Raw genomic sequence first — 12,686 nt, forward strand, 5'->3', positions numbered from 1 at the left:
GGCATTCTCGACCATATAACACTATTTACACTTTCATTGGGGTTTTGAGTTTTTCCGTGAATACACTTTTTCAACAGTTCAGTTATTATTAATAATAATAATAATTATTATTATTATTAGTAATAATTATTAATAATTGGTTAATAATAACACCATTTGACAGCAGTTTAACAGCGCCACAGTGAGTCACGCCCATGTAGAACACATTTCAAAAAAAATTTAAAAATAGTTGTAGTCTTCGGAATTGAGTAAATTATATATCTATTAAAAGGTAATAGTTTGCAGATTCAGAAAACGCAAAAAAGTAAAAATTGAACTTTTCATGATTTTGAGCCATTCCGGAGCCCCTTAACAATGTCTTATAAATAAATCTACCTAAGGGACACACTTCGATTTGATCGGCTTTGAATATGTTGCAGTGTAGAGCAAAATAAGTGACACATATTTTTTTGCGTAACCATGCGGCCGTTAAGGGGATGAAACAACCCCGTGAAATAAATTAAGTTTAATATTTCTGAATGAATACCGTTGGAAGGGTAACATATATATGAAAAAATTCAAATAAAAGTACTATGGTTTTTAATGTACGATAAAATGGTGCATCCATATTTGTCGAATAAGTAATTTTTTCGAAATCCCGTCCTCCACACAATGTTGATTTTCAGTTACACATTCCACTGATAGCAAAACGTATACCATTGTTAACACCAAATTCAATCACACATACTGAAGTGCTATTACAAAGACGCATTTGTTAGAAATAAACTAGAAATATCTCTGTGTCACTGTATGCATGTCTAATATGTGTTCGCTTCATTGCCAGTTGTAATGTTGGGTTGTTTAATAAGTCTTTCCCAGATAAATATACTCTAAATATATCTTCTACATACATTACTCCATATACTATCTCCTTTTAACTTCATGAAATATAAAATATCTTGTATTTGTGCTTTCTTTTTAAATTCTGTGTATTTTTTTTCTAGTCGTAGCTTTTTAGTTTTAATTACGTTATATTTGAAATTTTTTGTACATTATTGTCGTAAAATTATTGTAAATCTGTACAATAATTAGGAAACACAGAACTGTTTGGGTCAATAATGTTTAATCGGAGGCTAATTTGAAAATATTACTCTTTCGACAAATATGGGTAAACCATTGTAGCATACATTGAAATTCATAGAACTTTTATTTGAAGTACTCTTTATCTCAGTTAGCGTTTCAAGGTATTCAGTCAGAATTACTAAACGTATTATTTCCAGGGGATTTTAACACACTTAACAGCTATACGGGGCACATATGAAAAAAACGTGTCTCTCATTTTCCTCTACACAACAACATACTCAAAGCCGATGAAACTCGAAGTGAACTCCTTGCGTGGGTTTACTTGTTAGTAGCATCTTTGGCTCGGCAGATACTCAACGCTGCACTCCGCACCACGCCATCTTGACAACGATAGAGGTCACAGATTTAACCCTCTGTAGCACTAATGAAGTAATATTTTATACCCAATACAACAAAACATCGTCAATGGCTGTATTAAGTGGTTTAACCAAAACCTTTACGCTCATGGGAAGAAACTCCGTATGTTTTGATACTAAGAATGAACATTACCGATAGTCTTATGTACAACAGCAAAAGAGAAAAATGGCCGGAGTATAGAAGAGCATCACAAAGAAAAGCAGTTGAGATTTTTTCTCAGATGCTGCTGCCTCTAGAAAAAGCGAGTACCCACTGCTTCAAAAGTACACGTAATTCACTGGCTACGAGAAGCATTACTATATGTCTCTCATGTCCCATTGCACTTCCCAGATTTGCTGTGAACAGGACGTGTAGCTTGTTTCTGACGTTTTCTACGTTACTCCACAGGAACATCATTTGACTGTTCTTTGTTATAATTGACCGTAGCCTAGTGATACGTCATATCGAAGTCTCAGCAGAAAATATCATTTCAAGGCTGTAGTGATGATTCCCGCTCACTAGCAATGTTCAAAGATGACCATAAGAGGGTCGATATTTAGTCTTATCTGGCTGACGAAACCCAACCACGCTGCGCAGTTGCAACCACAGCCTAACGATTTCACATAGCTTGCAGTTTGCGTAGAATTGTGTCGGCGGATCATAGCAGATAATCCACATAATAAGTCTGCTAATGTGCGCTTGACCGCATGAAATGGACAGTTAGTTCTCCGTACTTGAATCTATCAACCGTGGGACCGTGGGGACTGTTTATTTACTTTTTTGTCAAGCTCTTCGGCAGATATACAGATTCTACCAGTGTTGGCACAGCTCTCAGGAAAAGTCTCAGCAGCTAGTAGAGATCTGGAATATCCTGTTATAGAGTATGACACGCAGCAGATCGCTGTATTTAGAAGTAAGCATAGCTCAGAGTTGTTCTTCTGCATGCGACTTTCTGAACTTGCTTCTTTTCAGATTGGAGGGTCCATAAAGCATGTCGAGGGAACACAGAGACCAGCGCACTCGTTGTAATTTGGAAACTGCTTTGATTGACGTCCAAAACTTATGACCATTGGCTTTCGGGCCAAATGTGGAAGCATTTCCGAAAGGGCTAAGTGTGTAACCTGTTCGCGCATCACTGTGGTTGAAGTACACTATGCGTGGCAAAATGGTGCTATCCAAAACCGGTGCTGAGGCTACCGTGGTGCAACTTGGATCGTAGATGACAAGGGTAATATGGGCGAAAAGACGTACAGCTGACGACTAACCGACCACAAAGATGAGCCAAGTGGCTGTCAATAGTGTTCCTAAAAGATTGTACAGAGAGCGTTGCTGGCTATGGGCCACCGTAGCAGGTACTTGGTTCATGCACCCATACTGACTGCTTTCTTTGGCCACGAAAGCTGCAGTTTGCTCGCCAGTACCGCAGATGGAGGTCCACTGATTGGCAAAAGATGGCATTTCAGATGAATCACGTTTTATGCTCCATCGGAGAGATGGCTGTTGGGGTGTATAATGTGAAAAGGATGAAAGCAAACACACTGCAACAATCATCAGACTAGTCCAGGCCGGTAGAGGGAGCATTATGGTCTGAGGAAGGCTTTCGTGGCATTCTCTTCGTGATCTCTTCAGTCTGCAAGGCACAATAGATCAACACAAATATGGATCCACCACTGGGCAAGATGTCTATCCTTACCTGCAGATTGTGTTTCCTCATCAGGATGGTGAGCCGTGTGTGGCTTGTGTTCCCGCCATCATTTATTTTACACCCTGTTTTCAACGTACTTCAACCTCACTACGTTAATTTAAATTACTACTGTCAATGAGTTGCTGCTTTGCCTGACCATTACCAGCGCTAGCAGCGCGTATCGATATATCTCCTCTCGAAGTATCTTTGCTCGACTGCTATTACTTCCCAGTCGTTGTCTGTCATAAGTCAGTTCGGGGTCTCGATTTCGGGCTGCCAGTCAGTTGGAACGCGTCTGGAGCGCAGTCCGGACCTGCCAGTCGGGGAGTTGCTATGCGACACTAGAGCTTCCGGGTTGGAGCAGCAGTGAGGTCTGCGTCGACATGGCTCGCCCGACCAATGCTGCCACTCATTACTTGAGCCGGGCCACGGTCTTGGCGGATCGTCGTTCGGTCGTCCTACCGGACGACGCGTTTTTGCTCGCTGATCGTTCATGAGTCGGCTGTGTGTGTGCGTCGACTCCCGATTTGTCTTCGTGCATGCTTAGTTACTGTTGGGTATCGTGCAGGTCTCCGTGCAGTGTTTGTCAGGTTGTGTGTGTAGTTGGTGATATTTCCATTGACGACTTTTTTAGATGTCGGCATTGTGAGAGGAGTCGATCGATTGGTGAGGACCAGGGAGGATATCTCTGCACGGTGCAGTCAGCTGGGTTCGCTGGCGGTTTCTGTGCAATGTTGCAGCGTATGTGGAGCTGTCAACTGCTATGAACTTTGTGACTCGCCGACCCAGGACGTCAAAGTTGAGTGGTGTTTTAAGTACCCAAGCCACGTCCATTCATGTTGTGTGGTTCGTTTCGGTGGTTCGCTGTCGGGAAGGTTTACCTGTGAGCAACACCAAGTGTATGTATTGCTGAAATTTTGCATCCATGGGGAGGAATTAACTATATTGGTTGACTACAATTCAAATTCACCAGCGGAATTTTCTGCCTTGTGGCCGTTAGTGTTCCGGTTACCTGCCCTGGTTACTAACGTAATTTCAGGCAGGGTCGTTTCCTCACCTGTTGTCGCTGTCCAACACGGTGTGTAGTTTTGACAGCTTAATACATATACATATTTGATTCTGGATAATTATGTCCATAACATTTTGTGTTTGAGTTCTCATACGGATTGGTGGCAAGCAAGTCGTTGTGTCGGTCGGTACGTGGCTATCCCTTGGTTGGGTTCCGACGGATTAAGTGTAGTTACGCTCACTACCTGTTTCACCTAAGTGAACGAGGGCAGACCGACCCCATGGAGGCTTCTGAGTGCCGTTGTCTTTACTGTCTTTCTCACCGGTGTTTAATTATCTGTTTATAATCTGTCATAGCTAATGAATTAAAAATTCTTGGTTTTACTGTGTTTTATGCAAATCAAAGGCTTTCAGCCACGTATAAGTAAGTTTGAATTCCGGAAAGTGAATATCTGCTGAAAGGTTATTGCCGTTGCGTTGTCTTCTCTTTTTGTGCGATTTCAGCTACTTAAAACTTAAGGCTTATGGTTATATTATTTTAAAAATTTGGAAAATTAATTGTGGGCCTTCAGCCGCTTCGAACCTTATTCTTAAAATTACCTTTCAAGCTTAAATATTGCGGCCTTCTGCCCTTAAAGTTTTATGGTATTTTTAATTTTGGAAAAACAATTTTGGGCATTCAGCCGCTTAAAACCTTATTCTCAAAATTTTCCTTTAAGCAAAAACATTGCGGCATTCTGCCTTTCAAAGGTTATGGTAATTTATTTTAAAATCTTGAAAATCTTATTGTGGGCCTTCAGCCGTTTGTACTGCATCTGATTTATGTTTGTCTGTCTACTTTTACCCTGAGGTTTTCAGCCTATCTGTGATATATATTTTAATTATTATATTTGTAATTTTAATTGCGTGTCTTCAGTTACTTGAAATTTACCTCGTTGATTTTTAAGATTTCTTGTTTGGAGGCCTTCAGCCGTGAAGAAATTGGAGTTTGAAAATCGTAGTTGTAAAAGTTCGGCTGTGTGTCGCTTGGGTTATAAATGTGTAATTAAACTGCAATAAATTACGATTTGGGAGTGAAACTGACCGGCACCTTATTTGGCCCTTTCCATGATCCTAATCACCTGTTCTGTCCAGCGGGCGTTTCAGTTGACATCTACCAGAGGGACAATGCAACGTATCACAAACCTCGTAGTGTACCTGCGTTTCGAATAGGAGCAGGATGAGTTTATCGTAATCCTCTGGCCGCCATACCCCAAGCATTTAAACCAATCGAGAACCTTTGGGACCACCTCGATCGGCCTGTACACCAACCTATCGCAGTTGACAATGGCACTAGAGTCAGCATGGTTCCAAATCCTATCAAGAACCATAGGGACTCTCTTGCTGCGCGTCACGCAGTGGTCGGCGCTGTAAACTTTCAGACTTTTGACACATGGTCATATTAATGTGACTGGACAGTGTACGTCTTCTGCTTACGAAGTTTTAGTAATTACATTTGGCAGCTCCTTTAGATATTAAATATCTTGTGATTCACATGAAAATTGTCCTGTATTTCTTCGAATTTCCTTTTGGAAACATTTGTGTGTTAATCTGTCGTAAATAAGTTAATAAAGATTGCTCAGTTCGAACACATTTTCGTAAGATTCTTGTTGTCCGAGATCCACATTGTCCTCAACTATACACGGGGGACAGTGTATAGCTATCTAAGACCTGCTTTTTATGGATCTTGATGATGTTTCTAAATTTTTTTAACATCTAACGACGCTGAACAACATCAGTCATATTTAATATGCCAGGTTCAAATGGTTCAAATGGCTCTGAGCACTATGGGACTCAACTGCTGTGGTCATAAGTCCCCTAGAACTTAGAACTACTTAAACCCAACTAACCTAAGGACATCACACACATCCATGCCCGAGGCAGGATTCGAACCTGCGACCGTAGCGGTCGTGCGGTTCCAGACTGTAGCGCCTTTAACCGCTCGGCCACTCTGGCCGGATAATATGCCAGGAACGGGTTCAAATAATCTAAAAGATTACTGTCCCGGCTCACCACATTGAATTTTTAAGGAAATTACTAAACTGCCAATCTGTCACCATGCAAAACCAGAAAACTGTGCTTTTAATCAATATCAGGTGATGAAAGTTAAGGAAGTTAGAAGAACTGCATCTTTAGTGGCAGCTTTCTTGTATGCCATTATCTCACTGACATTGTGCAAGTTCTGCAAAAATTCTCCCATTGTCATCAACATCAAGGGCTTATTTTCACCATCTTTTGTGAATCGCACAACAGCCGCTTTGCAACATGATAATTGGCAGGAATGTAATGCAAATTTGTATCTTACTAGTGTTTTAAATATTCTATTTTTAAATTTTGTATGTTACTGCCGTATAGAACTAAAGAATTATGTAATATGAATTTGTGATACTTTTTTTCGCTGCCATTTACATATGTCTGCTATGTATTTTAAAGCTTTGGACCGGTAAGAAATATTATCTCTGTAAAAATTTTTGGAAGGAAAAGAGTGAGTGAAAGAAGTCAGTCTACGGAGGGACTCTGATATGTTTGGACAGGAGGCACGAGTTTGGAGTTAGTAGAAAATTAATTACTTTGTGGAAGGCAGAAAAGTTTTAGTAGCTATGGAATGTGAAAGGGGTTAACAAGATCACACAGAGATTGTACGGAGACAGATACTGCAGTAAGAACGTGAAGAGCAGATGATGCTGTAATTTACCGTCTAGTAAGGTCATCCGAAGACCAGTATCAGTTGCAAAGCGATTTAGAAAAGATTGCTGTATGGTGTGGCAGGTAGCAGTTGACGCTAAATAACGAAAAGTGTGAGGTGATCCACATGAGTTCCAAAAGAAATCCGTTGGAATTAGATTACTCTATAAATAGTACAATTCTCAAGGCTGTCAATTCAACTAAGTACCTGGGTCTTAAAATTACGAACAACTTCAGTTGGAAAGACCACATAGAAAATATTGTGGGGAAGGCGAGCCAAAGGTTGCGTTTCATTGGCAGGACACTTAGAAGATGCAACAAGTCCACTAAAGAGACAGCTTGCACTACACTTGTTCGTCCTTTGTTAGAATATTGCTGCGCGGTGTGGGATCCTTACCAGGTGGGATTGACGGAGGACATCGAAAGGGTGCAAAAAAAGGGCAGCTCGTTTTGTATTATCACGTAATAGGGGAGAGAGTGTGGCAGATATGATACGCGAGTTGGGATGGAAGTCATTACATCAAAGAGGTTTTTCGTCGCGACGAGATCTATTTACGAAATTTCAGTCACCAACTTTCTCTTCCGAATGCGAAAATATTTTGCTGAGCCCAACCTACATAGATAGGAATGATCATCAAAATAAAATAAGAGAAATCAGAGATCGAACAGAAAGGTTTAGGTGTTCGTTTCTCCCGCGCGCTGTTCGGGAGTGGAATGGTAGAGAGATAGTATGATTGTGGCTCGATGAACCCTCTGCCAAGCACTTAAATGTGAATTGCAGAGTAATCATGTAGATGTAGATGTAGAAGACTTCCGAACTTTCTAGAACATGATTGCTTCGTTATTACTGCAGTAGCTTTCCACTATTTCTATAAGAAGATGTATTCCGCAGAAGCGGATTTCGTAAGACCTGAAGAGCTTTCAAGAAAACAAGAACTGCAACGAAGACGATTATGGTCAAAGTCCGATGCAGTAGACATTGGGAACAGTAAGCAGACAATGAACGGAACAACCTAGAACCAGAGAACGCAAATACCCTGTGATTTCGTCAAACAGTATGTTTAGTTACTTCCTAGGTTCATAGGAATTCTGGCTGTGCATTTTACTCGTCTGTTGGACTGTATTACAACTGGAGACTTACTTCTGGTGTGCTTGTGTGGAACTGAAAACTAGTTAAAAAGTGAGCTTCAAACAGTGTTAGGGCCAAAGATAGCATCATTTTAACGTGAAATTAATAAAAGTAATATAAAATCGCTTTCATATATCTCACCCCAACATAATCCGGTTCTGTCTCCTACTCTGAAACCATTTTCAAAATTTTATAATATGTTAGGCCACAAACCGAAGCACTGGAGGACTTGCGGGAATTTAACCGTATTTCTGTCAGTTAATTTGCCGATAGATGAAATGGCGACTCCCATCTTCTAATCGGTCTTTTCTGAGTCGTCAGTCTTCTGACAAGTTTGATGCGATCCGCCACCAATTCCTCCCCTGTGCTAATCTTTTCATGTCGGGGTAGCACTTGCATCCTACGTCCTAAATCAGTATTTGCGGGGTGTATTACAATCTCTGTCTACCTGTACACTTTACCCTCTACAGCTCCCTCTAGAACCATGTTAGCTTTTTCCTGATTCCTTTAAATGGTTCAAATGGCTCTGAGCACTATGGGACTTAACTGCTGTGGTCATCAGTCCCCTAGAACTTAGAACTACTTACACCTAACTAACCTAAGGACATCACACACATCCATGCCCGCGGCAGGATTCGAGCCTGCGACCGTAGCGGTCACGCTGTTCCAGACTGTAGCGCCTAGAACCGCACGGCCACTCCGGCCGGCCCCTGATTCCTTAATAGAAGCCCTATCGTCGTGTCCCTTCTTCTTGTCAGTGTTTTAAACCTTCCATCACCGACATTCTACGGAGAACCTCCTCATCCCTTACCATATCAGTTCTCCTTATTTTCAACATTCTTCTGTAGCATTGCATCTCAAATGCTTCGATTCTCTTGTGTTCTGGTTTTGACACTGTCCATATTCCACTACCATACAATGTTGTGCTCCAAACCTACTTTCACAGAAATTTCTTAATAAAATTAAGGCCCGTGTTTGATATTAGTAAACTTCTCGTGGCTAGGAATGCACTTTTTGCCAGTGTTAGGCTGCTTTTTACGTCCATCTTGTTCCGTCTGTCATGGGTTCTTTTGCTGGATAAGTAGCAATATTCCTTAACCTCATCGACTTCACAGTCCCCAGTTTCTTGCTGTTCTCATTCCTGCTAATTATTTTGGTCTGTCTTCTGTTTACTCTCAAACCAGATTAAGTATTCATTCAACAGATCCTGTAACTGTTTTTCTCTTTCACTGAGGATAGCGTTTTCGCAAGCGAATCTTATTATTGATATCCTATCACCTTGAATTTTAATCCAACTACTGAATCTTTTATTTCCGCCATTGCTTCTTCGACGCACAGATTGAGACTACACTCCGTCTTACACCCTTTTTAATACGAGCATTTCATTCTTGGTTTTGGAGGCGTATTGTCTATTACTTGTCTTTACCCATAGTTTACCATCCATTTTTCTCAAAACTTCTTCCACAATTCATGATGTCTAACGATTTCTCCAGGTCGACACATCATATGATCGTGTCTTTATTTTTTTCAGTCTTGCTTTAGTAAACAACCACAACCTCAGAACTGCCTCTATGGTGCTTTCATCTTTCCTAAAGCCCAATTGATCGTATGAAATAGACCCTCACTTTACTTCTCTTCATTCTTCTGTATATTATTCCAGTCAGCAACCCGGATGCATGAACTGATTGTGTGACTATTCTCGCTCTTGTCAGCTCTTCCTGTCTTCGGAATTGTGTGGTACATTCTACTCTCCAACTTGAGTATTCGTTTTGTTGCCACTCACCACCCTCCCCGCCCCCTCCCCCCAATGATTTTTGAAATTCCGACGGAATTTGAGCCGTCCATTGTGTGTGATCTTAAGTCTTCACTTTTAAATTCTGATTCTAATATGGCATCCCCTATCGCTTCCTTATCGACCCCTGGTGGTTCTGTCAGTCATCAGTAAGGTCTTCCATCTCTGGAGCCCTTCAATGTATTCTTTCTACCTATCCGCTCTTTCATTTGCATTTAACAGTGGAATTTACATTAGTCTCTCAACTTTACCGCCCTTGTTTTTAATCTCACCGAACGCTGATTTGACCTTTCTATATGCTGAGCCAGTCTATCCCTTTTTAGATTTCTTCAGGTTTTTCATGCAGCCATTTCGCCTTAACTTCCCTTCACTTCCTATTTATTTCGTCTCTAAGTTACTTGTGTTTCTGTATTCCTGAATGTCCCTGGACATTTCTTGTAGCTTCTTCTTTCGTCAATCATCTGAAGTACACTCCTGGAAATGGAAAAAAGAACACATTGACACCGGTGTGTCAGACCCACCATACTTGCTCCGGACACTGCGAGAGGGCTGTACAAGCAATGATCACACGCACGGCACAGCGGACACACCAGGAACCGCGGTGTTGGCCGTCGAATGGCGCTAGCTGCGCAGCATTTGTGCACCGCCGCCGTCAGTGTCAGCCAGTTTGCCGTGGCATACGGAGCTCCATCGCAGTCTTTAACACTGGTAGCATGCCGCGTCAGCGTGGACGTGAACCGTATGTGCAGTTGACGGACTTTGAGCGAGGGCGTATAGTGGGCATGCGGGAGGCCGGGTGGACGTACCGCCGAATTGCTCAACACGTGGGGCGTGAGGTCTCCACAGTACATCGATGTTGTCGCCAGTGGTCGGCGGAAGGTGCAAGTGCCCGTCGACCTGGGACCGGACCGCAGCGACGCACGGATGCACGCCAAGACCGTAGGATCCTACGCAGTGCCGTAGGGGACCGCACCGCCACTTCCCAGCAAATTAGGGACACTGTTGCTCCTGGGGTATCGGCGAGGACCATTCGCAACCGTCTCCATGAAGCTGGGCTACGGTCCCGCACACCGTTAGGCCGTCTTCCGCTCACGCCCCAACATCGTGCAGCCCGCCCCCAGTGGTGTCGCGACAGGCGTGAATGGAGGGACGAATGGAGACGTGTCGTCTTCAGCGATGAGAGTCGCTTCTGCCTTGGTGTCAATGATGGTCGTATGCGTGTTTGGCGCCGTGCAGGTGAGCGCCACAATCAGGACTGCATACGACCGAGGCACACAGGGCCAACACCCGGCATCATGGTGTGGGGAGCGATCTCCTACACTGGCCGTACACCACTGGTGATCGTCGAGGGGACACTGAATAGTGCACGGTACATCCAAACCGTCATCGAACCCATCGTTCTACCATTCCTAGACCGGCAAGGGAACTTGCTGTTCCAACAGGACAATGCACGTCCGCATGTATCCCGTGCCACCCAACGTGCTCTAGAAGGTGTAAGTCAACTACCCTGGCCAGCAAGATCTCCGGATCTGTCCCCCATTGAGCATGTTTGGGACTGGATGAAGCGTCGTCTCACGCGGTCTGCACGTCCAGCACGAACGCTGGTCCAACTGAGGCGCCAGGTGGAAATGGCATGGCAAGCCGTTCCACAGGACTACATCCAGCATCTCTACGATCGTCTCCATGGGAGAATAGCAGCCTGCATTGCTACGAAAGGTGGATATACACTGTGCTAGTGCCGACATTGTGCATGCTCTGTTGCCTGTGTCTATGTGCCTGTGGTTCTGTCAGTGTGATCATGTGATGTATCTGACCCCAGGAATATGTCAATAAAGTTTCCCCTTCCTGGGACAATGAATTCACGGTGTTCGTATTTCAATTTCCAGGAGTGTATTTCTTCTGTTACCCATGGTTTCCTCGCTGTTAGCTTCCTAGCACTATAACTACGTTTTTATTCCCAGTTTCTGTGATTGGCCTTTTCAGAGATATCAATTCCTCCTCAACTTCACTGCCTACTGACCCATTCATTATTGCAATGTCGATAGCCTCAAAGAGCTTCAAGCACATCTCCTCATTCCTTAGCAATTTCGTATCCCACTTCTTTGCGCAGTGATGCTCCCTGACTAGTCTCTTAAACTTCAGCCTCGTCTTCATAATTACTAAATTATGATCTGAGTCTGTATCTGCTTCTGGGCACGTCTCACAATCCAATATCTAATTTCGGAACCTCTATCTGACCATGATGTAATCTAACTGATATCTTTCCGTACCTCCCTGCCTTTTCCTACTGTACCTCCTCGTTTGGTGATACTAGATCAGAGTATTCGCTGTTACTAGTTCAAATTTATTACAGAATTAAATTAGTCTTTCTCTTCTCTCACTCCACTACCAAGTCCATATTATCCCGTAACACTTTCATCTAATCCTTGCCCTACAACCGCATTCCAGTCCCCATTGTCTATTAGATTTTCATCTCTCTTTATGTACTGTACTATCCTTTCAGTATCCTCGTATACTTTCACTATCTCTTCATCTTCAGCTTGCGACGTCGGCATGCGTACCTAAACTATCATTGTCGGTGTTGGTCTGCCGTTGATTCTGATAACAACAATCCTACCACCGAATTGTTCACAGTAACTCACTCTCTGCCCCACCTTCCTACTCAACGAATCCTAGTCCCGTTATGCCAGACGAGAAATCATTGTCTTGTTTCCATTTCACTTCACTGATCATTCGACATCTAGATTGAGAATTAGCATTTCCCTTTTCAGATTTTCTAGCGTCCCTAAAGCGTTCAGGCTTCTGACATTCCACGTCCAACTCTTGGAGCGTTACACATTCATTTCTTCGATATTTTTCCCATGTTCAGCTCCCCATTGACAGTCGCTCCC

Source organism: Schistocerca cancellata, chromosome 8, assembly GCF_023864275.1.
Source record: "Schistocerca cancellata isolate TAMUIC-IGC-003103 chromosome 8, iqSchCanc2.1, whole genome shotgun sequence".
Lineage (NCBI taxonomy): Eukaryota > Metazoa > Arthropoda > Insecta > Orthoptera > Acrididae > Schistocerca > Schistocerca cancellata.